This window comes from Papio anubis, chromosome 1 (assembly GCF_008728515.1).
Source record: "Papio anubis isolate 15944 chromosome 1, Panubis1.0, whole genome shotgun sequence".
Lineage (NCBI taxonomy): Eukaryota > Metazoa > Chordata > Mammalia > Primates > Cercopithecidae > Papio > Papio anubis.
Window position 1 is genome coordinate 207,674,855 of NC_044976.1, and position 27,630 is coordinate 207,702,484.

General features: G+C 37.4%; 1 long non-coding RNA gene across 2 annotated transcripts in view; it reads left to right on the top strand.

Moving 5' to 3' along the window:
* Positions 1-27,630, top strand: part of LOC108583521 — a 492,012-nt gene that overhangs the window by 295,908 nt on the left and 168,474 nt on the right. For both annotated transcript variants that reach the window (XR_004180355.1, XR_004180356.1), the window contains exon 3: positions 10,289-10,435. This is a non-coding gene — a long non-coding RNA (uncharacterized LOC108583521). The remainder of the gene's footprint in view (positions 1-10,288; positions 10,436-27,630) is intronic.

A 27,630-nucleotide genomic window follows, 5' to 3' on the forward strand; every position in this document is an offset into this window, starting at 1 on the left:
GAATAGAAGAGGTGGGTGCCACTACTTGGCTGGAGAATGTAATTACCAAAGTAAAACCATCAAGACCTCTACCTCTTAGGCGTTAACTGAAGGAAATCGTGATAGTAACTGGCTAATGGCACTGTTGTAAAGATTGAATTTTCACAGTGTCTACTAAGTGGTTAGCATAGAGTTCAACACATATTAACTATTTAATAAATATGAGTCATTAACCTGTCACAATTTGATACTATAATATAGCGACATTTTATGAATAAGCTGTCACAAAAAATTTATTCCATACATCCAATCACGTCTTTAGGATGAAGTCATGATTTTCCACTGTCAAACAATTGATAATTTTAAAAATATTAATATTGTGCAAATAAATTAGTAGTAAGTAAATATGTAGAAAAAAGGATGTTTGGGGTTTTATGAGTAAGTTGACTCTCTGAATCACCTCACACATTCTCTTGTCCTCGTTGGGAGGCTGCCAGACAAAGTTGAACTCAGAACCTTCAAAGTTGAACTTAGAGGCACGTAAATGCAGCTCCCTAAATTAATAGTTTTGTGATGCTGGGAAAGTTGCTTAAACTCTTTGACAAGTAGGTTCCTCATTTTTTAAATTTGGCTGATTCAAAATGTATTGTGATGTCTATATTAAATATATAAGCACACACGCACATTAAATTTGCCAAGAACATCTCCTTCCTTCTGAAAACAAAAACTCCCACATTATGTTTTGGGACCCATTCTTCTCCCTAGTCCAACCACATGATTCAGGTGGCGCCTGCCAATCACAGAAGCCATTCCTAACTCTAATGCAACCTCTCCCACCCGCAATCCTGGCCACAAAGACAGCATATTACCCAAGATGAGCCCGTCTTTCCCTGGCGTTTTTTACATTAGAATAATGGAAGAGAGTCTCTTCCTTTCTGGTAACAGAGTTAGAAAGCTGAACTAGTAGCTGCCAGCAGCCAAAGTCCCAACTTCATGGGAAGAGTTGGTCAGAGATTGAAGGCCAAGGGAGAGAGATGGAGAGGGTGTGAGCATGTGTGTTTTCTTCGCCCAGGCTGGAGTGCAACAGCGCGATCTCGGCTCACTGTAACCTCTGCCTCCCAGGTTTAAGCAATTCTCCTGCTTCAGCCTCCCAAGTAGCTGGGATCACAAGCACGTGCCTCCACGCTCGGCTAATTTTTGTATTTTTTGGAGAGACGAGGTTTCACCGTGTTGGCCAGGCTGGTCTCAAACTCCTGACCTCAAGTGATCCGCCCGCCTTGGCCTCCCAGAGTGCTGGGATTACAGGCGTGAGCCACTGCACCAGGTGCCAACTTTCAGTTATTCTTGGGTTCCTGTGGTACCCGTTCCCTGGCCTCAGTTTAGTTATGTGAACTAATGCAGTCCCTTTTTGCCTTAGCTAATTTATTAAGAGTTTTATTTTTTGTTTGGTTAATTATTTTCATTTTTTGATCACTTTAACTAAACGAACCCTAATGCTCTTTAGTCCCTGGTACATAGAGGTTGCTCAATAAATTTCCTTTTTCCTGTTTCTTTTCCTCTATTTTGTAATTTTATTTAGAACAATTGTTCCAAAGGATGGTACTCAAGACCCATTCAGGGGGTCTGCAAAATCAAAACTGGGCATTATTCGCCCTTCTGCTATGTTGGAACTTGCACCGATGGTTCAAAAATAGTGGTGGCTAAAATAGCTGGGGCCTGAGCACCAGTCAAGACAGAAGTACCCAACTATGCACGGGGCCGTTATATTCTTCTCCACATACTGCAGAAAGGAAAACAACAACAACAACATCAAAAAACCCCAGCCAGTTTCATGTAAGAATGTCCAGAAAAAAGTAGTATAAAATTACTAATTTTATGTAATCTTGAGTACATGCTTTAGAAATATTCTGTGTGGTGAAATGGGACGCACACATTAAGTACTTCCGCTACATACCGAGGACAATGATGTTCCTGAGAAAAAGTACTTGTAAGATTGAGTGGCAAGCTGTGCTTGCTGCTACTTTTCATGGAACACCGTTTTTATTTTAAAAAAATGACTGACAGACAAGCTATAGGGATTCGAATGTGGTTTGTCACTGTAAGGGAAACAACTGGTAACATTAAAGCTTTCAAGCAAAAATTAGAATATTGGAGAACTCATATCAACCACTGTGAACTTGACAGTTTCTCAGCACTAAGAGACTTTTTCTGATGAAATTAGTGGTGACTTTAACAAATGTGACTTTTTGGTATTGTACAATTAATATGACAACACGTGGAAGATCTGCTTAACTGAGTGAAACAGTATTTTTCCAGTGACCAATGTGTGATGTTACAAAATCATTCATGGTAAAATGTCCATTCACAGTGCAAAACAGACCAATGGATTTTAATGTAACTGAGTATAAAATGCCTTTGCATATAGTTTCACATTTTTAATTGCAAAAATATTAAGAAACTACCACTTGTACAATTTTTGGGTCATATGGAAGAAGAATAACCACAGTTATCTATAAAGGCAATTGAAAATCTCATCACTTTTGCAGCTAACTATATGTGTGAGACCAGATTATTTTTTACATGCTTGAACCAAAACAGCATATTGCAACTATTTGAATGCAGAAGCAGCTATGTGAATCTAATTGGGTTCTTAAGCAAGAAATTAAAGAAATTTTCAAAAATATAAAGCAATGTGATTGTGCTATTTTTCTCTCATTTTGGAAATACAGTTATTTTCATATGTTAACATGTTATGTGTGATTAAAAAATGTCTGTTTAAATTTACTTAAATTTAAAATACAGTAAATAGCATAGGTATAACCCACATAAACAGAAGCTCTTTGATGTCCCCAATAATAGCGGTGTAACGATGTTCTGAGGCCACAAAGTGTGGTAACCACTTACATAGAACATCCCTTCCTTGTCTGGTCATTCATTTGATGTATGCCTAATGCCCACAAATGCATTATCGTCCCTCCCTATGTTTGTTCCTTACTGGAATAATATTACTTCATTTTTGTGCCCTAATGAATTATTTTAATCTTTAAATAGTCAACTAAAACTTCTTTTTCCAGATTTCCTCTATTTTCTGTCATAATAATTTGTACAAATTCTTATTATAAACCTTGCTGCATTTAATAATCTGTTCACATATCTGATGCTTCCCTGGGCTGTGAGATCTTAAAGGACAGACACTCTTTTAGTCATTAATGCATCGGGACCTAGAAAAAGGTCCAGATCCCCATAAGCACTCCACTGAAATTTTCTTCTCGAAAGACTGAATTTTCCAGCTTCAGAACTCCATGCTCTTTTGTTCCCTTGCCATAGAGCACAGTAAGCAAGATGCCAGGAATGGAGGCTCATGGCCAGGCCTCAAAGAGAAACCAATCAAAAGGAGAAATGCCATATTTTGGCTCTAGGGATTCTGGAAATTCTCCAAGATTTCCAGCATTTCTCAGGTGCCTGCGATAGGCAACATCCACTTTCCACTGACAGCTTCTACCCGTAAAATTACAACAAACAAGAGCTATCCCGAAATATTCAGAACAGCTAATGAAAACAGGAGCTATCCTGAAACACTCAGGCCAGTTAATGAAAAGATAACTGCCAAATGGCATTATCTACTGGAAGCCACACAGCCGCATGGCACGGGGGCTTTTCCAGAACTTTTCTAATTGGATGAAAGTGAGAACATTTCTCAAGATTAATAAGGGTGTCAAATCATGTCCAGCTGGCAGCCCCAGGGCCTCACCAAGTGTTTAATCACACAACATGTGAGCATAAAAGCAGCATTAAGCAGCAGCCTAGAGGACCTTACTTCTAGGAAGTCAGCACCTCTTCCCAGATGCCACATTTACTCTTACCTGTCATTACTGACCACTGCCTAAGACTAAAATGGAAAGTAGATAGCAACCCCTTTTCTGCAGAAAACCTTGTCCAGAAAAAGCGAATATTACTTACACCACAAGCAAATCTGACATCTTCCATGCTGTTCCCATCTGCTTCAGATATTCACACTGGACAGTTTTCAAATGACAGCAGATGTCCCAGCTAGAAAAAAAAATTAATCAGCTGAGAAGAATGTCATTACCTAGCTAATTTTATAGTTTCAGAAGCCAGAAATGGTATTGCTTTTGGTTATCACCCTGATTCTTCAAATTACAATCAGCTCTTTTAAAAAATGAATGGTGTTTGCTTAGACACCTAGAGTGTATTTTATAAATAATCTTTACACATAGGCATCTAGATGAGGATGCTGCACTGAATGTTTGGTCTTTAAATAAGCTTTGGATAAAATTCTTCAAATCCATGGAAAATTGTGTATAGTGACAAAAGAAGGCAGTGTCAGATGTAAAAGCCATTAACTTTTGATTATTTAGAGTAGCTCATACCTAATAATCAACTAGAGGAAACATCCTCTTTCTTTCTTTTTGTTTATTTATGTTTATCCACCATTAATATCTTTCATTTGTGTTTTGTGTAAAATGAAGGAAATCATCAATAGCCAAAGCTGATATATCCTCTCCTCCTTTTTTACTTGCATTAATTTGAACAATTTGGCTATAATACAGAGGTAAACCCCACACCTACTTGAGAACATGTAGTAGACAAAAACTGCTTAAAAAGGACCGAATGTTCTTTCGGATGTTGTATTTCCCAATAACCAATTGTAATAATATGATGTCATATGGTCATTGTTGTGTAACTCAGGATAAGTTGAAAATAATCTGTTGTTTTGCTATCAGGTTGTGGTCTGGGAACCAGTAGGCAGGACCACCATACATACCAGCAAAATAATGAAACTAGATGGGATATGTAAAAAGAGATCAAGCCAATGAAAGGAACTAGCATAGTTCATATCACTTAGTAGGTACAAAATAGATAGTTCTAAGTTGCAAATTATATCAAGCCCACAATATTCGAGGTTTGATGATTCAGGTACAATATAATAGAAGGCCCCAAATCTACCTGGTTGGGCATGTATAAACAAAGACTGCTTCATGTCTAGCAAGTGTTCTTTCTGACATTGAGTTAAGGGCCCACTCCTTTGGAAGGATGGTGAGGAACAATAGCTTTTACCCACAGAATGGGAGAAGGTTCATTCTTAACAGACTGCTATGGATTTTCTTCAATTCTGTATTTGTCAATTTGGCATCTATTTATCACAGGACCAATTATGTTAACTGTATTTTCTTACTTTTTTGTATTCTTGATGATCTAGCATTTGAGGGCCTTACAGACACAAGGAAAGACTGCCCTTCCTAGGGCTAGCTAATTCCTAAAGATAAGAACAAATTGCCTAAGAGCAAACCCATTATATGTAAAACACTCAATCCTGAGTCGATAGTCCCAACAATCCCCTTATCTAACCCTCACACATCAAGCCAATATTTCCCCCATCCTAAATCATCCCAGGGCCAGGTACAGGCCACTAGGACCACTCCTACAGCCCCAATCCTGCTGGAATTAATTCAGACTAACCAACCCAAAACTCTTTTTCCTGCCCTGCCCTGCCTTTCCCACCAAAACTTCAGTAAAGGCTCTGGTAGTGACTATTTCCTGTCTTGTCTTCTGCTACCTGATCAAAACCTGGTGCTTCCTTTGTGACACTGGTGTGCAATGACCCCCTCTTCGGATAATGTCAGAAATACATTATCTGAAATAATAAACACATTGAAGGGTTAACAACACATTAGGCACTGTGGATCAGTGAACATAAAGCCATAGCAAGGTAAACTATCAAAAATGAAGCTAGAAAGATGAAAAGGTAAACAGAAAGTGAACCAATCTTCAGTGAGCTGTGGGAGATCAAGCAGGTAATCATTTATAAAATTAGAACACCAGCATGAGAGGCAGAGAAAATATAGTTTTAAAAATAATGGTCCCAAATTTATAAGATTAATAAAAACTGTAAAGCTACAGATTCAAGATGCTCTAGTGAAGCAGGATCGTTTTCTGACCCCTTTGCAGGCAGGAACTGGAGTACATGAGTGCTGGAGTCAGCTGGCCATTCTGGCACCAGCAGGGACAGACTCCACCCACTTGAACCTGTTGTGTTCCACCCCTCATGGGAGGGAACACACAGGTGAGCAGGTGCAGGACCTGGGACAAGTGCTTTTGGACGCCGACTTGAGCCAACTCTGTACCAGCCCTGCCGCAGCATCTGGGAGGTACCTGCGACTCCCAGAGGAAGTGTTCCAGTGCTCTTTTAGCTTGGCCATCCATGGACAACTTAAGTGTTAACAGCTCAGTGGACCCTCTGCCTTTTCATGTGAGGCAGCTGCCTTCTACCAGCAAAAGCAAAGGGTCAGTGTGAGAGCCTTTTGTACCCACATTTGTGGCCCAAGTACTTGTCCAGCATCCAGAAGGAATGAGGTTGCACAAACAAATTGAAGATGGTAAATATGAGGGATTTTATTGCTGATGAAAGTGGCTATCAGCAGGAAGGGGAGCTGAAAAGGGGACGGAGTGGGAAGGTAACCTTCCCCTGAAGTCCGGCTGTCCCCGGCCAGAGTCCTCTCTGAAGCTACGCCATCAAACCGTCCCTCTCAAGTCAAGCTACTTCTCTCTGACATCCAACCGTAGTGTCTGATGTCCAGTGACTTCTCTTCTCTGCCGACTGAGTTCTGGGATTGTTATGGGCACAGGATGAGGGGTGGGGCAGGCCATGGATGGTTTTGGAAAAGGCAACATTCAAGTGGGAAAACAGGGATGTAAGTTCTCACTTTGGGCCGTGGTATCACGCTTGAAGGTGGGATTTTGTCAGGGTCACGCCCTTTTCTACCTAGAATTTCCCTGCCGCCTGCCTCTATCATTGTATCACTGGGACCTCCAAGTGTAATAATTGTCTTCCTTCCAAGCCTCATTCTCAGTTTCTCCTGTGGCCTCACTAACTTTCCTATTCTATATCAAACATTTACATGCTTAGAATAAGACTAATAATATGTGTCCACTTATGGTGAACAAAATACACCCTTCTCCATTCCCCCCAAAACAAGAGAAGTTAATGCCCTAATCCCTGGAAACTTCAAATATGTTGCCTTAACAGGGCAAAAAGGACTTAGCAAATATAAATAAGGTCCCAGACCTTAACATAGGGAGAAAATCCTGGATTCTCCTGGTAGGTCATATTTAATCAGTGGAGTCATCAGAAACAGAGAACTTCCTCTGGTTCTCTGGAGTGGAAGAGATACAGCAAAAGAGGAAGTCAGAGAAATCCAAAGCATGAAAAGAACTCAGCCCTGTGCCATTGCTGGTCTGAAGATGGACAGGTCAATAGGACAAGGAATGCAGGCTGCGTGGAGGAGCTGGGAGAGGCTCCCAGGTGACAGCTGCAGGCAAAAAAAAAAAAAAAAAAAAAAAAATGGAACCTCAGCCTTGTAACTGCAAGGAACTGAATTCTGCCAACAACCTGAATGAGCAGCTTGGAAGTGGATTCTCCCCAGGAGCCTCCAGATAAGAGCCCAGGCTGGCTGACATCCAGAGTAACGAAATCATTCAAGCCAATGCAGACCTCTGACCTGCAAAGTTCTGAGATTATACATTCATGTGGTTTTAAGCTTCTAAATTTGCAGTAATTTGATACAATAGCAATAGACAATGATACGCCACTCTTAAAGGCAAAAACAAAAACAAACCAAGCCAACAACTCCAGGGCAGGTAAATCCTATGTTTCTCTAAGGGTCATGCTTTCTTTGGGAATTATGCTTTAATTTCTAGGTATAAAAACAGTATTTTCTTATTCAGTACCATCACACACATTTAGAAAACGAAGAAATGAATATGGCATATTAATGTGGTCAATGATCTTGCCTGTTATTATAAGATCACATTTCCAGTGGGCAATGTGGAGGGAGGTATTGTGAGATAATAAAACTCTGATTAGTATATGAATATAATATTTGCACGAAAGTTATCATTAAGATGAGGTGCAATCTCAGTGTAAATTTGAGACTAGACTGTGCCCTACCACATGAAAATGGGATATGGGCTGTAAGCTTTTATATTTCTTTGTGGCAGACGCCATAATCCCATTCAGCTTCTGTATATGAAAAGTTTAAGAAGTAAAATTAGGTATGAAGACATTAAGTAAGTAAAGTGCCAAAGCGTTATTAGGATGCTCAAAGGCCGTTTCTCAGTGGCGAGAAAGGGATGAGTTCCAGCCAGGACAGGGTGGAAAAGCAGATAGCCCGGTTATAGCCTTTGAGTTTCTTTTTTGGGGGCTAGAATGGAATATACCTCCCACACAGTAAGAAATTGAAATATAACTTTTGATTCCCCTAAAGCTTTACTAATAGCGTGCTATTGACCGGATGCCTTGCCAATAACATAAACAGTCAATTAACACCTATTTTTTATGCGTTATGCATTGTATACTATATTTTTTATAACAAAGTAAGTGAGAGAAAAGAAAATGTTACGAAGAAAATCCCAAGGAAGGGAAAATACACTTACTATTCATTAAGTAGAAGTTTAGCATCATAAAGATCTTCATCGTCTTTGTCTTGACATTGAGAAGGCTGAGAAGGAGGAGGAAGAGGAGGGGTTGATCTTGCTGTCTCAGGGGCAGCAGAGGCAGAAGAAAATCTGCATGTAAGTGGACCTGCACTTTCAAACCTGTGTTGTTCAAGGGTCAACTGTGTATAGATTTTCAAATATTTACTTTGAAAATCCTTTGTAAACTATTTGTATTATTTCTATGGTTTTCTTTTTTTCTTCCTTTTTGTTATTAATTAATTTTCCATTTAAAAATACCTTTTGGCAGCTGGGCACGGTGGCTCACGCCTGTAATCCCAGCACTTTGGGAAGCAAGGTGGGTGGATCACCTGAGGTCAGGAGTTCAAGACCGGCCTGGCCAACATGGCAAAACCCTGTCTCTACTAAAAATGCAAAAATTAGCTGGGTGTGGTTGTGGGCACCTGTAATCCCAGCTACTCAGGAGGCTGAGGCAAAAGAATCACTTGAACCTGGGAGGCAGAGATTGAAGTGAAGTCGCGCCACTGCACTCTAGCCTGGGCCACAGAGTGAGACTCTGTCTCAAAAAAAAAAAAAAAAAAAAAGGTAAACCAATTCTCAATGGCATATAAAACAGGCAATCATTTATGAAGCTGGAGTACCAGCACAAGAGGTTAAGAAAATATAGTTTTAAAAATAATGGTCCCAAATTTACCAGTGTTAACAAAAACTGTAAAATCACAGATTCAAGAAGCTCAGAAACCCCATATAGAAAAATAACAACAAATTCAGGAGAATCACAATCAAATTTCTAAAAACTAGCAATAAAGAGAAAAGTCTTACATGTAGCTCAAGAAAAAGGGCGTATTACAGAAAGGGAACAGAGTTATGAATGAGGGCAGACTTATCAGGAACTAAGCAAGCCAACAGAAAATTGGGTGACGCTTTTACAGTATTGAAGGAAAAAATATTAACAATAATGCATTGTGAGCTGTAGCAAATACAAAAATAAAATGTGCAACATTATAATACAAAAGATAGGATAGGGTGCATGGAAGCATAACGTCGTAATGCTCCTAACCTGTAGTGAAATGACTTAATATTATTTAAAGGTGGATTTTGATAGGTTAAAGATGTATGTTGTAAACCCCAGTGCAGCTATAAAAAATAAAACAAGAAGATCTAACTAGTAAGCCCATAGTGGAGGTAAAATGAAATCACAAAAATTACCCAGTTAATCCAAAGGAAGGCAGGAACAGTGAAAAAATAAAAATTGGGCCAATAGAAAGCAAATGGCAATACAATAAATTAAATTTAAATGGTTTAAATGCTCTATTTAAAAGTAGAGATTGCAAGATTAGATAAGAAAGAAGTTACAAATATATGTTACCTCCAAAAAACTCAATTTAAATATAAAGACAAAGGTAGGCTAAAAATGAATGAAAGGAAAACAAAACATGGATACACCAATGAAAATTAGTTAGCTATATTATCAGACAAAACCATTTCTGTTGTGTTTTCCTCTAATTTGATCTTGAGTTCTCTCTGGAGAGTGGCAGTAAACTCCATCCCTATGCAGAGCATTTAGGATTTAGCAATGAAGGAGTGTGCCTTTGTAGGATACTTCTTTATTCTGGTGGATGGCCTAAGGCCCAAGTGTCTGACCAATGACCAGGCGTCTCTTTCATAGGAAGCTTGTTTAAACTGGCAGACCCTCTGGTGGCTCTTGTCCTAGCCACTCTCTGCAAGAGTCCTGACCCAGAGAAGCTATGTCTGGGTGTGTGTGTTCGGCAACACACAGAGCAGGCAACTGAGCAAAACACATGAAATAACAGAAGCATGGTTTTCCTTACAGATCCCAGCCAGCAGAGGGCAGCACATCTCGCAAGGCAGCAGGAAGAGGGGTGCTATCTGAGACACACGCATTCAGCCATTGAGTGGGGAGCAAGAGACAGAGCAAGGGACTAAAACTTTATTGGGATCGAGGGCATTATCCAAGCAGGTAACTACCCATGCATGGGGAGTTCTAATTGGTGAGTTTCCATCAAGCCGGCATGAGCTCCATGGAGTCACAGTGTGTCTGAGGGTGGTTACTGTGGCAAAACTCCCCAGTCCATGTCAGGTAGGGGAGTCAGCGGGTCAAGTCAAGTAGGTTGTGTCTAGCTTTCCCACAGAAAGGTGGTCACCACGAAGTGGTTGTATCAGGCAGATAAGTTGAGGAACTGAGAATGTCAAGTATAGTCATGTGCTGCATCTCAGTCAATGATGGATTGTATATGTAAGAGTGGTCTCTTAAGATTATACATACAGTATAAAAGACATTTTACTACACCTTTTCTGGGTTTAGATACACAAATACTTAGCATTGTGTTACAATTGCCTACAGTATTCAGTATAGACATGCCATACAGGTTTGTAGCCCAGGAGCAATAGGCTATACCATACAGCTTCGGTGTATATTAGGTCATACCATCTAGGTTTGTGTATACTTTGTGATGTTTGCATAACAACAACATCACCCAACGACATGTTTCTCAGAAAGGATTCCTGTTTTAAGCAATGGATGGCTGTATTTGTGTATGTAAATATCTAAACATAGAATAGGTGATGAGTTGCGTAACTAAGTTATGATAGCTATTACATCAACAGGTAATAGGAATTTTCCAGCTCTATTATAATCTTATGGGACCACTGTTGTGTATGTTGTCTGTTGTTGACTGAAACATCGTTATGTGGTGCATGACTGTGTTTTGGATTTTCTTAATAATCCATAAATAAGAAGGTATATATTTGTTTTGATGGTTTTATCTTTTTATTATATCTCAGTGGCTAGGACTTCCTATACAAAGCTGAATATAATTGGTGACAGTAGGCATGCTTGTCTCATTTCCAATATAATGAGGAAAAGTTATTGATTTCATTATTGACATAATGTTTGTTATAGAGTTTGTGGTGGTTCATCTTTATCACAATAAAGGAGATCCCTTTATTTCTAAATTGTTAAGAAATTTTATTATAAATATGCACTAAATGTTATCAATAATTTTTGCAGCTATTAAAAGAATTATATGATTTTTGTCCTTTTTATTTTACAGTGTGATAGTACACTGATTACTTTCCAATGTCAAACCAATCTCTTGTAGAAAAGGAAGAGAAGACATAAAGCATGATAGTGTAGGAGGAAAAGGAAAAAAAAAAAAAGACTAGAGCTAGAAATCTATCTATCTATCTATAACTAAAACCACGTGGTAGTAGAAAGTAGAGAGAGCCCATGGAAAGGCTGGACCAGAATCAGCCCTAAAACCAGTCCTGTTAAGTTTCAGTTATAACTTGGTAATCCTTCTTGCAATTAATGCAGTCTTGCTATTTGGAATGCACACATATTTATTGTATTTTATTTTATAACATTTTATTCAACACGTATTTACTGAAAACATACTAACTGCCGTGTCCCTTGTTAAAAGTGATGGTTTCTGCCTAAACAGAACTTTCCTCTGAGAAAAGATATCATGCAAATCCCATAATCATGTAAGCAAAGGTAAAATTGCAATTGAGACATGTGGTCACAATATGCTACACTGAGGGTTACATAGAGCAATTTGAGCCCATATTGGGTGATTTGAACTGGTTTTAAGGTTAAGGAAGGCTGTAACAGAGAAAGAGTTGAATTGAGAAAGAGTTTGAATTCAGATCAGAAGTATGAGCAGGTACTAAGTCAAGAGAGGAGAGTAAATATTGCAGACATGGGGGATAGCATATGCAATGACCCTGTGAGGGAGAAATGGAAAAAAGAAAAGGAAGTGATGAAGTAAATAATGTGACTGAATCAGAGAGAACAAACTTGCATGTTTTCAGCTCATGCTAATGAAGAAAGTAGGGGCTCGATCATGGGGAAGTTCATAGGCAAAGTTAAGACATTTTTTTTTTGCCTACCAAATTGTACCACAAAGCCTTTGATGGATTTGAAGAGAGATGTATCATCAGATTTATGTTTTGAAAAGATGATTCTGATTATATTGTGGTGTAAAGTTTGTTAGGCATCCAAACTGGTTGTGTGTAGATAATAAAGAAGCTATTTCTAGAGTTGAAGTCACAGAAGACAGACATTTACAGTAGGTGATGTGGAAATGGAGATAACGGGGTGGATGCTCGAGGTACATCAGGGTAAGAGCAATAGCACTTGGTGGTTTATGTTGATGTGAGTTTCTGGCTTGCACAAGAATGATTTCTCATGGACACAGAGAACTTCAGAAGAACTCCAGATTTGGAGTGAGGGGTGATGATGGGTTTGATTTTGGACATGCTGAATTCGACATGCTGATGTCACTTCACACAAGGCATATCAAATATGCAGTTCATTAATGTGTCTGATGGTCCAAAGAGAGGTCTGGGCTTGGAATAAAAATAAATGTGAGTCATTTATGTAGATGTGGTAATTGAAGCTACAGGTGCAGATGAGATCATTTACAGAAGCCCATTCGGAGTGAAATAAAAAGAGATTATAGAAACTAGACTTGTAGATCTTTAGCATCCAAAGGCCAGTTAGAGAAGCATGAACCTTAAAAATAGAAAGAGAAGAAATAACCAGAAAGGTCAGAAGAAAACCAGAAGAACGTGTTATCAGAAACCAAAAGGGGAATATTTCAATCATTGAATGAAGACAAAACAACAGGGTTGAATGATGACAAAAAGTGAAGTCAGATCGTATTGGTCGATGTTTTAAAGTATTTATTATGTATCAGATACTGTTTAGAGAGTTTTTATTTGCATCAATTCTTTTAATCCTCACCACACCCAGTAATCTAAATATAGAACTTTCACATTTAATCATTATAATAAAATCTTGTGTAGTGTTCTTCATGACATGTAGTTATTGGTGATCTTTGCTAGCACTCTTTTAGTGGGTTGGCGGATTTAAAAACCTGCTTCAATGAATTAAGAAGTGATTCACAGGCAAAAACTGGGAGGCAAGTAATATAGACAACTCATGTGAAGGTTGACTGTAAAAGGGTTGAGGAGATGAGTCATAGATGTTGAAATCTAAGACATTATTTTTATTTATTTGTCTGTTTACAGTGTTTAAAGCCAGTGGGTCCTGACCAAGGTAATGAGCTAGTATGCATTCTGTCTCCTTCCCACAAGATTTGCCCTGAGAAAGTAGAAAGGAGAAACAGAGAAAATGTCAGAAATATGTGGTGGCGGTAGTGGTGGTGGTGATGGTGTCTGTATGTGTGTGTGTGTGTGTGTTGTATGTATGTGTATTTAGAGAGAGAGAGAGAGAAAGAAGGAGAAAGATTTTATGTACATATTTATAGAGTATTGGCTTTGTCTTAGGGCAGGAGTCAACCCTGCACTTCTGTGTTGTATAAAATAAAAGAATTTTTGGAAGCATTTGTTTCTCCTTTGACCCTGCCTTGGAACAAATAAGGCTGGCCTCTACATTTGCTCTAAACAGCTCTAGTCCAGGTGTTCTCAGGAATAAAGTTAGCATGGTGCAGAAGCCCTCATTTTCTTACTGTGAGAAAATGAGAAAAAGCGGAAAACCAGTGGTCAATAACTATATGCAGTTGCTCTCTGACTCTCCTTCTCCAAACTGGAGGATTTTAATGTAGCCTGGGCTACCTGAAGTGTGGTCTAGTACCAGCAACATGTAAGCACCATCTAGGAGGTTGTGGAAATGCAGAATCTCAGGCTTCACCGGGGCCTCCTGGAGGAAAATCTGCATTTTCTCATGGTGCCATAGGGATTGACTTGCCTCTTGTGAAGCACAGGTCTAAGGAGCAATCCTCTTGTGGCTGCTTCTTCCTGTGGGAACAAAGGATGGAACTGAACCTAAGAGTTTTTACAGAATATAAGTATTTCTCTGGTAGGTCGTGTGTACTTAGCGGTATACACGGGTACCTAAGGGTACCTTTGGGCTCGTCTGTCCCATGCATATGCTTGAAAGAGTAGCTGCCATAATTTCTTGTTTCCAATTTTCTTATGTCTCTTAATATGTTTGTTAAGGTAATCTTAAGTTGCTGGTCTCTTTCCTGCAGCTATTCAGGCAATAAAATCCACAGTAAATCTTTCCCCATTCCACAGAAACACAGACACATATTTCCACAGATTCCACACTTTATCTCCTGGAATAAAATGTGCTGATGGGTCAAATAACAAGACATTGGAGGAGCACAGTCAGTTAAAAATACTGCTGGTTTACAAATTTGAACAGAAGCAGAAATATTAGAGCATATGGACTATGTGTTTTAAAAATAGAATTGAAAGGGCATAAAAGAGATTTATGCATTCAGCAATGAAAGAATGCACATTTTATTTTAAGCACACATGAAATATTTATGAAACTGATTAGATATTAAGACATAAAAGCAATTTGTATTTCAGAAAATAAATTTCATACGGATCATCACCTTTGATCACAAAATAATTGAGAAAAAATGAAAATTAAACTTAAAAATCACTGAATAGTTAGAAAAAGCTGTCTTACTAAAGCATGAATTTAAGAAGAAATCATCATGAAAATTAAACAAATATTTAAAACTGAATGATAGTTAAAACTGTATGCATCGGCCAGGCATGGTGGCTCACGCCTGTAATCCCAGCATTTTGGGAGGCAGAGGCGGGCGGATCACGAGGTCAAGAGATCTCGACCTTCCTGGCTAACAGGGTGAAACCCTGTCTCTACTAAAAATACAAAAACTTAGCTGGACATGGTGGTGGGTGCCTGTAGTCCCAGCTGCTCGAGAGGCTGAGGCAGGAGAATGGCGTGAACCTGGGATGCGGAGCTTGCAGTGAGCTGAGATCACACCACTGCACTCCAGTCTGGGCGACAGAGCGAGACTCCGTTTCAAAAAAAAAAAAAAAAAAAAATGTATGCATCGATATTCGGAAGGGCTATAAAGTAGTATGAAGATAAAACGTTATAGCTCTAAATACTTTATAAAGTAAAGAAGAAAGCCTCAAAGTTAGTTGTGTCTATATTTAACTTTACATGGAAAATCATAAAGAATACATAGATATGTTATTTGAAAGAATGAGGGTTTGCAATACTGGTAGGATATATGATTAATATAGAAACACTAATAAATTTATATATATGTATATATCAGCAATAAACTACTAGAAAGTATAATTAAAAAGGAGGCACCATTATGAGACTACGACTTAATATGAAATACCCAGGAATTAATTTAACAAAATATGTTGAAGACCTTTCCTGTAGAAATTACAAAAGCATTACTGAGAGATACAAAAGGATTATTGAGAAAAAGACTAAATAAATTGAGAGGTAAACCATGTATATATACATATAGAAAGACTTTAAATTATAGAGATGCTGTTTCTTTTTAAATTGATCTCTGGACTCAATGCAATTTGAAACAGGATTTGTCAGGGAATTTAAGAAGATAATTGCAGAATGGCCTAGAAGTTAGAGAGGGAGAGAGTGTGTGTGGAAGAATTAGAACAGTTACCATGACTTTTATGAAGTGTTGGTAAATATGACAGTGTGGTTTTGGCTCACAGTAAGCAAACTTAGCACCATAATAGATTCCAGAAAATGACCAATGCATGTATGTATTGAGTTGTATTGAGTAGGAAGAAATAATTTACATGAAAAAAGTTGAAACTGGATTTCTACCTCACACCATTTAGAACAATCTTCTCTGTATAGATTTAGAAATAAATGTAAAAAACATAACATTCAAGCACTGAAAAAACGTGAGTACTTTTAGACTTCAGTATATGAGCAGTGTCTTAAGGCATAAAATGAATTTTCTATAAAATAGAAGATTACTAAACTTAAAATATTAAATTAATCCCTTTTGTATATCCAAAGTTAATTTTGAAATTAAGTGAATTTCAACTCTAAGTTGCAAACTCAAAAAGAATTCACAACACACACACAATTAAATTAGTATTGACAAAATATAAGCACAAATAATACAACAGCAACATTAGCAGAAGATATAAGCAGACATTTCACAAAAATATATGTTAAGAAATATATGGAGAAAAGTTAGTATTATTGGTCATGAGAGGAATGCAATTCAAGACTGTAATTAAATAATGATTTTATGGCCCTCCTATTGGAAAAAATGAGAAATTATGTCCATACCAAGCATAGGAAAAGATGTGGATCCACAGGATCTGCTGTTGGGAAAGTCGATAGATGTAGCCACTATGGAAACATTTTGATATTGCTGCCTAAAGTCAGGATTCACACATGCTATGGTTTAACCATTCCATATCTAGGAACATATTCAAGAGAAATTCTTGCATATACTGATAGGAGACATATAAGAATGTGGATAGAAATGTTTTTATAATGGCAAAAAACTATAAATAACTTCATTCTTCTAAATGGAAAAATGGAAGAATAAAAATGTGATAAATTCTTACAATGGAATATTATACAGGTAGTCAATATGTGTAAGCTACAATGAAACACAATAAAATGCTAGCTCTATAATTTAGGTGGAGGAGACATTGGACTTGAACTACATTTTAGACCAAATGGACTAATAGACAAATACAGGACATTCCAACTAACGGCAGCAGTATACACATTCTTCTCAAGTGCACCTGAAACATTTGCTAAGACTGATCATATGTTGGATCACAAAACAAGCCTTAACAAATTTAAGAAGATTGAAATCATATCAAGTATATTTTCTAACCACAATGACATGAAACTAGAAATCAACAACAAAAAGAAATTAGGAAAATTCACACATACATGGGAATTAAAAACATGCTCCTGAACAGCAAATGGGTCAAAGAAGAAATTAAAAGCGAAATTAAAAAATACCTTGGGACAAACAGAAATGTAAACACAAGACAATTTATGCGATGCAGCAAAAACAGTTTGAAGAGGGAAGCTTATAGCTGTAAACACCTACATCAAAAGGAAGGCTCTAAAACAACATAACACTATACATCAAGGAACTAGAAAAAGAACAAACTAAACCCAAGTTAGTGGAAAGATTGAAACAACAAGGGTAATAGCAGAAATAAATAAATAAATAGAAACAGCAGAAAAGCTCAATGAAATGAAACATATGTTTTCAAACCTAAACAAAATTGATAAAACTTTAGTTGGACTAAGAAACAAAAAGAGAAGAGACACAAATAAAATGAGAAATGTACGAGGAGACCTTGCGAATGATACCACAAGAATACAAAGAATCCTGAGACTACTATGAACAATTACATGTCATCAAATTAGTTAACTTAAAATAAATGAATAAATTCCTAAAAATACGCAACCTACCAAAACTGAATCATGAAGAAATTTGAACTGACCAAAATGGGTAAGAAGATCAATCACTAATAAAAAACCACCATCAAGGAAAAGCCCTGGACCGGATGACTTAAACTTTTAAAGAACTAATGCTAATCCTTCTCAAAGTCTTCCAGAAAATTTAAGAGGGGGAAATACTTCCAAACTGTTTTTATAAGGCCTGTATTACCCTGATACCAAAGCCAGACAGGACACTACAAGAAAAGAAAATTACAACCTAATGTCCCTGTTGAACATAGATCCAAAAATCATTAGCAACAATAGTAAATAGAATTTGCCAGCACGTTAAAAGGATCATTTACCAAGATCAAGTGAGATTTATTCCTGGGAGATAAGGAGAGTTAAACATAACCCAAACCAATAAATGTGATGCCACATTTACAGAATAGAGGGCAAAATTATATGATCATCTTAGTAGATGCAGAAAAAGCATTTGACAAAATTCAACATCCCTTCATGATAAAAACTATCAACAAATTATGTACAGAAGGAATGTGACTTAATACCATAAAGGCCATATATAACAAGCCCACAGATAACATCACACTTAATGGTGAAAAGTTGAAAGCTTTTCCTCTCAGATCAGGATCAAGGCAAGGATGCCCACTTTCACCACTTCTCTTCAATGTAGTACTGGATGTCCTAGTCAGAACAATTAAGCAAAACAAACAAACAAAGACATCCAAATCAGAAAGGAAAAAAAAGTCTCTGTTTACAGATGACATAATCTTGTATATAGAAAATGGTAGACTCCTCCAAAACCTGCTAGAACTAATAAATGAATGTTGCAAGTTACAACAGCACACAAAACTTGCAGCATTTCTATGCACTAACTGCAAACTATCTGAAAAATAAATCAATAGGTATTTAAAATAGCTTTAAAATAAGTAGAAATAAATTTAACCAAAGAGGTGAAAGATATATATACTGAAAAATTGTAACACATTGATGAAAGAAATTAAAGAAGACACCAAGAAATGGAAGAATATACCATGCTTATGGACTAGTAGAATTAATATTATTAAAATGTCTTTACTACCCCAAGGGATCTACAGATTAATTGTAATCTCTATCAATATTCCAAAAACATTTTCATGAAAATAGAAACAAATTCTAAAGGTTGTATAGAACCACAAAAGACCCTAAATAGTCAAAGCAATCTCAAGCAAAAAGAACAAAGCTGGAAGTATCGCATTACCTGATCTCAAAATCAACTACAAAGCTGTAGTAATCAAAACAGCATGATACTGGCATTAAAAAACAAACAAACAAACAAACAAAAAAACAGATGACTAGGCCAATGGAACAGGATAGAGAGCCCAGAAATAAACCCATGCATTTACAGTCAATTGACTTTCAACAAAGATGCCAAGAACACACAATAGGAAAGGATAGTCTCTTTAATAAATGGTGCTGGTAAAACTGAATATCCACATGCAGAAAAGAAATTAGACCCTTATTTCAAACCATACACAAAAATCAATTTGAAATTCGTTAAAGACTTAAATATAAGTCCTGAAACTCTAAAATTAGAAGAAAACGTAGGGAACAAGTTTCATGAGATAGGTCTGGGCAATCATTTTTTGAATATGGCCCAGAAAACCCAGGCAACGTAATGTTAAAAGTAGACAAATGGGATTATATCAAATTAAAAGCTTCTGCACATCCAAGGAAACAATCAACAGAATGAAGAGACAACTTATACAATGGAGAAAATATTTGCAGACCATACATCTGATAAGGGGTTAATATCCAAAGTATATGTTATTCAAAAAGCTCTATTGTAAGTGAGCAACCTGATTACAAAATAGGCAAGGGGTCTGAATAGACATTTCGCAAAAGGGCACATACAGATGGCCAGAAATACGTGAAAAGATGCTTGCCATGAATCATCAGAGAAATGCAAATTAAAACCACAATAAGATATCATCTCATACCTGTTAGAATGACTATAATAAAACAGATAAAAGGTAAGTGTTGGTAAGGATGTGGGGAAAAGTGAACCCTGGGATATTGATGGTGGGGATGTAAATTAGTATAGCAATTATGGAAAAGCAGTACGGTATTTCCTCAAAATGTTAAAACAGAGCTACCATCTTATCTGGCAACCTGACTACTGGGTATATATATTGAAAAAAAATGAAATCAGTATGTCAAAGAGGTATCTGCACTCTCATGTTCATTGTTGCTTTGTTCACAGTAGCCAAGATACAGAATCACCCTAAGTGTCCATCAACAGATGAGTGAATAAAGAGAATGTGGTTTATATGCACAATGGAATATGACACAACCTTAAAAAGAATAAAATCTTGTCATTTGCAACAACATGAATGAAACTGAAGGAAGTTGTGTTAAGTGAAATAAGCCAGGCATATAAAGACAAATACCACATTTTCTCATATGTGAAATCTTAAAAAGTTGAACCCAGAGAAGCACAAATTAGAATGGTGGTTACCAAGGGCTGAGGAGGGGGGAAATTGGGGAGATGTTGGTCAAAAGACAAAAAATAGACAGGAGGAATAAAAGTCAAGAGATTTATCGTACAACATGGTGACTCTAGTTAATAACAATATGTTACTGTTAATTGAAGATTGCTAAGAGTAAGTTTTAAGTGTTCTCACCACAAATAAGTGATAAGTATGTGAGGTTAAAAAATATTAAATGGTAAAAGTTTTAGACGGGGCACGGTGGCTCACGCCTGTAATCCCAGCACTTTGGGAGGCTGAGGTGGGTGGATCACCTGAGGTCAGGAGTTCAAGACCAGCCTGACCAACTTGGAGAAACCCTGTCACTACTAAAAATACAAAATTAGCCGGGCGTGGTGGTGGTGCGTGCCTGTAATCTCAGCTACTGGGATAGCTGAGGCAGGAGAATCACTTGAACCCAGGAGGCAGAGGTTTTGGTGAGCCGAGATCGCACCATTGCACTCCAGCCTAGGCAACAAGAGTGAAACTCCTTTTCAAAAAAAAAAAAAGTTTTAAAGGACTGAATAGAAAACAATACTTTTAAAACAACATTAAAATAAGAAAATATACTTTTAGTTATATATAGTGATAATAGTATATATTTTAAAAAGGAAAAAATGATAAATAGAAAATTCAGACTGATACATCAGATAGGGAAATAAAAAATTTAGATGTAGTTCAAAATCCTGCCATTTACTTTGCTTGGAGGTATTAGATATCCTTACTACATTATTTAAAATACCATACTAAGTAGCTAATTAACTAAAATAGGCCCACGGATGGACGGATGATGAGAGTATTAATGAAACAGGATCATAATTAATCTAATTTGGTCCTAATTGAGGTCTAAACCAACAAGAATAACAACAAAACCAACAACCTCTGATCAGAAAGAATTCCATGAGAGTAAGAGTTCAAATACGCAGAAAAGTGAAGAGATAACCTATAGAATGACTCTGAAGAAAAAGCGCAAGAGAGAGTTAGATCCTTATCGTATGTGAAAGAATTAGCCTCTGATGGGAGGAGGGAACTCTATTTTCTTGAGACAGAAGGGAGGTGTGACATTCTAAGAGAACGTAAGCTTGCCTGTTGGGTATATGAAAGATTGTGAAGTATTGAGTACTGGAGACTGGAAATTTAGGATCTCCACTACCTGACAATTTATGTTCTCCTATCACTGAGGTAAATTAGATAATTTATGTGCATTCAATTTGCTTGTGCTGGCCTGGGCCTAACTACTAAAGAAATGGCACATCAGTCCATATACATACAAAAATATGCTTGATGTGGGGAAAAAAAGGATTTAAAATTGAAATATGCATATATAAATTTCATTTTAAAGTTTAAAAGTTTTAGGTGGAAATCATTTAAAATAGTTCATTGCAAAAATGATTATTTGAACTCAGATTTCTCTTAAACTGTCACACAAACCACAAACTATTTGCATGTAAATTAAAGAAGTAAAAAATAAATATCGAATGTTTATTTTATATTTAAAAGGTGAGTGGCAAAGCTTCAGGTAATATGAGCTTTACTTTCAAATTTTGCCAAATATTTATGTATTACTGATATCAAATTATCTATAAAGTTAAGAATTTATAAAAGGTTAAATTACCTTCAATCAATACTCTCAGAATGAATCAGGCATTTAAATAGATATGCAGATGGAAAAGAAGGAGACGTTTTAATTTCAAAATTATTGCAAAGAAGGCTAACATTATTTACATATAAGATATCTTGGTGCTTATTTCCAAAAATTCCAACAGGGAATGTAACAAGTTTACCTCATGTTATTAAAAATATTTTCTCAAGATATGATACATTATTATTTTGGTATGCCATGTGTTTTGTTTAAAATAAAAAAATAACATTTTGAACTAAATTAGAACTTTATTTCTAACCATCTATTTTGATGTTCATTATAAATTATAACTCACTAAGATTATTACTGTGTTGGGTGGAAAAAGGAATCTCATTAAATCATATCTAGTGCAGAGGTTAGCAAACTGTCTTAATGGCAGAATCCAACCTTACTTCTTTTTGAACAGTTCACTATTTAAAAATGATTTTTGCATTTTTAAGTGGTTGAAAAAATTTGGAGCATAACATTTTGTGACACAAGAAGATTATAGCAAATTTAGATTTTAGTGTTTACAAATAAATTTCTATTGGCACACAGGCACGACCATTCATTTACTTACTGTTTATGGCTGCTTTCCTTTCCACCACTATGCAGTGATTGCAACAGAGACTCTATGGCCTGCAAAACCCCAGATATTACTCTCTTGCCTTTTTATAGAGAAAATTTTCCTATCCTTGATTGAGGGGATTCCAATTTCAGATATTGTGCATAGAAAATATTACTTTTTTTTTTTTGAGACAGAGTCTCACTCTGTTGCCCAGGCTGGAGTGCAGTGGCTGCAAGCTCCGTCTCCCGGGTTCACGCCATTCTCCTGCCTCAGCCTCCCGAGTACCTGGGACTACAGGTGCCCACCACCGCATCCGGTTAATTTTTTGTATTTTTAGGAGAGACGGGGTTTCACTGTGTTAGCCAGGATGGTCTCGATCTCCTGACTTCGTGATCTCCCTCCCTTGGCCTCCCAAAGTGCTGGGATTACAGGCATGAGCCACGGCGCCCGGCCAGAAAATATCACATTTTTAATCGAGCTTTCTTAGGACAAAAATATGTCCCTTAAAGGATTAAAGGTATTCCATTACTTCCTTGTGGAATGCCCTTTGATTCCTTAAGTTGCTGAGCTTCAGTATCAGGACCTCTTGGCTACTTTATATTTCAGACTTGAAAATAATGATGGTGGGTTTGTTCTTCAAATTTTATATAGATACTTCCTGAATCAATTTCTCCAACCCAAATGTTTGTATCTGTTTCTAACCACCTTCCCACTCACATTATTACACAATAAATTCTTCCTAATAATTATTACCATCCAAATGTAGCTCCATTTCACAATGCATGTTATCCATCATCAACTGGTCTGTCCTATCTCCTCCATCAATTTTTTTTTAAGAGGATCTGGCTCTGTTGCCCAGGCTGGAGTGCCGTGGCACGATTCAGCTGACTGCAACCTCTGCCTCCTGGGTTCAAACGATCTTCCTACTGCAGTCTCCTGAGTAGCTGGGATTACAGGTGTGTGCCGCTGTGCTCAGCTAATCAAACTTTTATTCAACACTAATTTACATATAAATGTTTTTCTTTTTTCACATCCTTTTACAAATTTTTTATTTTTATTTTTATTTTTTGGGGGGGGAGATGGAGCCTTGCTCTGTCGCCCAGGCTGCAGTGCAGTAGTGCAATCTTGGCTCACTGCAACCTCTGCCTCCCCAGTTTAAGTGATTCTCCTGCCTCAGGCTCCTGAGTAGCCGGGACTACAGGCATGCGCCAGCATGCCTGGCTAATTTTTGTATTTTTCAGTAGAGACGGGGTTGCACCGTATTGGCCAGGCTGGTCTTGAACTCCTGACCTCAGGTGATCTGCCCTCCTCGGCCTCCCAAAGTGCTGGGATTACAGGTGTGAGCCACCGTGCCCAGCCTACTAATAATTTATAACACATAAAAGATAGGGCTGTAATGATGATCACACTTTTTTTATAGGAGTTTTAATATTTCTATATGAGTTGCTGATTATACTCTAATCATACCCTGAAGATATTGTTCATTGATTTGTAGTCTTCGTTTAAAGAAAAATACCGAGAATAAATACTTCACTTCACACTGGAAATAGTTGAGTTTCTACTTAGCAATTATTCTGCCATGGTGTTACAGACACTGTTGAATAAGTACTGGATTTTAGTTCCTTTTTTGCCTTGACTGCTAAAAAGTGTATGAATTTATATTCCTCTGTTAGAAAACTTCTGTTCTGATGTCTTTTCCCACTTATTTTTATTGTAACTTATTTTAGATGTATTTATAAACCACCATATAACCTTGCCATAACATGTTATGTTATAAAGAAACAACTTAAAATACACAAAAGTAATACATTTATTGCAAGCCAATTATGTATAAAGAACTTTCTCTAGGTTATATATAATTTATTTCTCACATGCTGGTAATAATATCTATTATATATTCATGGTAACAACAAGTTTTGTGGGCCCTAAAGCTCATTTAGGATACATTTCTAAATACAAGTAATATAAAACTATTATTTTTGTGAACATTATACAGACACAGGACCATGTTAACTCATTGGTAGGGCCTCATGCAGGACCCTGGAAGGGGTAGGTGCAAGCAAGAGCCCTGACTTAAGCCTCTTTAGTGTCAAGGTCAATCCGCCTCTACATGTATGAACTGCTTATGCTGTGTAAGTCACTTTTCATGCACTGTGCTATGTAATGTTAGAACAAGCTTCCAGGAAAATCAGCTGAGAGAGGTAAAATGTATTTCTCAATGCCAAAGGGTTGGTGTACAGTAGATGTATATTTGAACACTATTAATCAAACCCATTTATCACAACTATATTTATGGGGTACCTTATCTATCAGGCATTGTTGTAAGCAGTGGCATGCTGTGACAACCCAGGCTGGTGTGGTCCTTAAAACTAATGAAGCTTCTTGTGTTATTTCCATCATAGCAGTTGGTCATTCAATGGCTTATTTCTTCTTTAACCATCATGTTAAGAAAGAACAGTTTAATTTTGGGAGGCCAAGGTGGGCGGATCATGAGGTCAGGAGATCGAGATCTTCCTAGCTAACATGGTGAAACCCTGTCTCTACTAAAAATGCAAAAAAATTAGCCGTGCATAGTGGTGGGAGTCTGTAGTCCCAGCTACTCGGGAGGCTGAGGCAGGAGAATAGCATGAACCTGGGAGGTGGAGGTTGCAATGAGCCGAGATCGTGCCACTGCACTCCAGCCTGGGCGACAGAGAGACTCTGTCTCAAAAAAAAAGAAAGAACGGTTTAAGATAAATTTTAAGGATTTTTGTCCACTTAAAAATTAGTGTGCCTTTTAAGTTTTACTGGCTTGACTGGAATAGCTGAAGCTCTCATTTCCTTTTGTTATTTATTGTCAACATAGATTATCACTTTATGAGTCTTTTTTTATCATTAAAAAAATCGAGAAAATGGCTCCAAAAATGAATATATTTTGTTTTCCAAACATACTACCTTTACAACAGGACTCAGAAACTGGTGGCTAGGTTGGTCTTTCTTTTATACTTAGCTGTTTTCTATGATCTTGGTCTGAGTACCTTGCAGAAAGTAGGGTTAAAGAGCTTTGGTATCTTAAATCCTGGTTTTCCATTGCTTTCCTCATTTTAAGAGGGTTCTTAATTCAATCTCCTTGTGAGGAAGTAGGATTAACATGCATAGCTAAGCCTGGAGAGTCAAGAAACCCACATTTCTGGATCCCCAACTTAGACCACTGACTCACAGTTTCTAGATATAGAAGCTGCATTTCAGACCACAACCCTAGGTAATCGTGACACAGGTGGACCACATTCCACATTGTGGAGAGCACAGCTCCAAGACGTAATGAGATCCCAATATTTTGACACTTCCAAGTAAAGAACAAAAGTTCACTATTTAAATTTATAATGGTTAAATTGTTTGACTTTGTAAATAGTTTGTGGAAACTGTCCGTTCCTCCCCTCTTCCTGTGTCCTTCTTCTCTCTTCACTTCCACACAGCATTCCGCCTACGTCTCTTTTGCATGTTCTTCTGCCTGGAGTCACTAATCCCATGTCGTCGTTCCCCAGGATTCATCCTTGATTCATATATTTTATCACTATTTTTGGACCTTCCTATTACATCTGCCTTCAACTACTGTTCATACACAAGACCCAAATTTCTATCTCATACCCAGACCTCTGTTCTGAATATCGGATCCCCAGCTCTGGTCAGCTCTCTTATGGCAAGTTCAATTTGAATGGCTCCAAAGACCTCAAAGCCAACACGTCCAAAGTTGAAATTAACATTGCCCCAACAACAACAAAATCTCTGCCTCCTTCTGAATTCTCTATTTCAGTTTCAGTGTATGCACTACAATGCATTCATTTGCTCAAGCCAGATTCTGGGAGATTATCCTTTTATCCTCTTTAGAAAAAAATCCTTTTAGTTATTTTCTTAAATATATATGTATTTTATAATGTATAAGATATATGATACAGTTTATTATATATAATATATAGCTTAATAATATTACTTATATCTAGTTTATATATAGTAATATATAATAAACTATATATTATAATAAATTCTATAATATACATATAAACGATATATAATATAAACTAAATATACAAATTGTGTGTGTGTGTGTGTGTGTGTGTGTGTATAGTTTTCATAGATTCTATCACACCTTGGCCCAAGACATCATAATTTCTTACTGATATTATTATAACGGCTTATTTTTTCTACAACCTTTTACTAGTACTATTTTCCTCAAAACCATTCCCGCACTGCCGCCAGGTTGATCTTTCTAAAATGCAATTGTGATCACTCACTCCTTTGCTTCACATGCCTCCATTGCTGCCAGAATGATATAAACCCCTGGGTATGAGGTACATGCCCTACTTACTGTGAACCTGTCTGGTCTCATTTCTCATCATCCTGCCTGTGATGCTACAGCCTCGCTGAATTCCTCTAGGGTCATACGGAGAATGTATCATATTTTCAGAACTTTGCACATTCTGTTCCCGTTGCGGTGATTGTCCTTATCCCTTTCTTTGACAGGAGAACACCTACTTAGCTTTCAATCTTCAATTCCAGGGAACCCATCATAGCTTCACCCGTTCCCTCAACTTTCCTATGTTCTCTCATCTTAATCTGATTAAGTGCTGGAGGAAGTCACTTAGAGGATTTCAGGATTGAGTAAGAAAAAATATGTGGCCAGGAGGTGGCAGCAGCAAGCACCAACTTTGCTTCAGTAGGTATGAAGGCAGGAAAAGTACCTCCCAGCATGATTCCTCCAGAGGGTAAGGTGTGGGAGCCACCACGTAGAAGAGGAGTGGGGGAAGGGGACTCCTGGGGGCGAGGGGATCAAGAGGAGGTTTATGCATCTAGGCAATATTGCTCAGTAGCCTGGCAGGGCACTTCTGAGTCAGAAAGCTCCGGAAGGGCAGCAGTGGCTTGGAAATTGCTCTAGCCCCGTGGTTTTATCATATCCACGGGTAGGGCTAGCAGATATTCGGTGTGTTTTGCGGAATGTAAGAAGCTAGCAGATTCTAAATGGCCAAAAATCTGCTTAATTGGGTGATGTTTAAAATAATTGGATGTGTGAAAATTTGAGTTTGGTACTGGTGGGCTTTTGAGCAAATAAATGGATCTCAGGCTGCTGTGAAGAAATAAACAATTTAGTGACCAATATAGATGTGCCATATTTGGTGCATTTATGTAACACATGCCTCTATGAAGCAGCACTTTTACCACACTGCACTATTACTACATTTTACCTTGTTTGTCCTTCCCATAACAT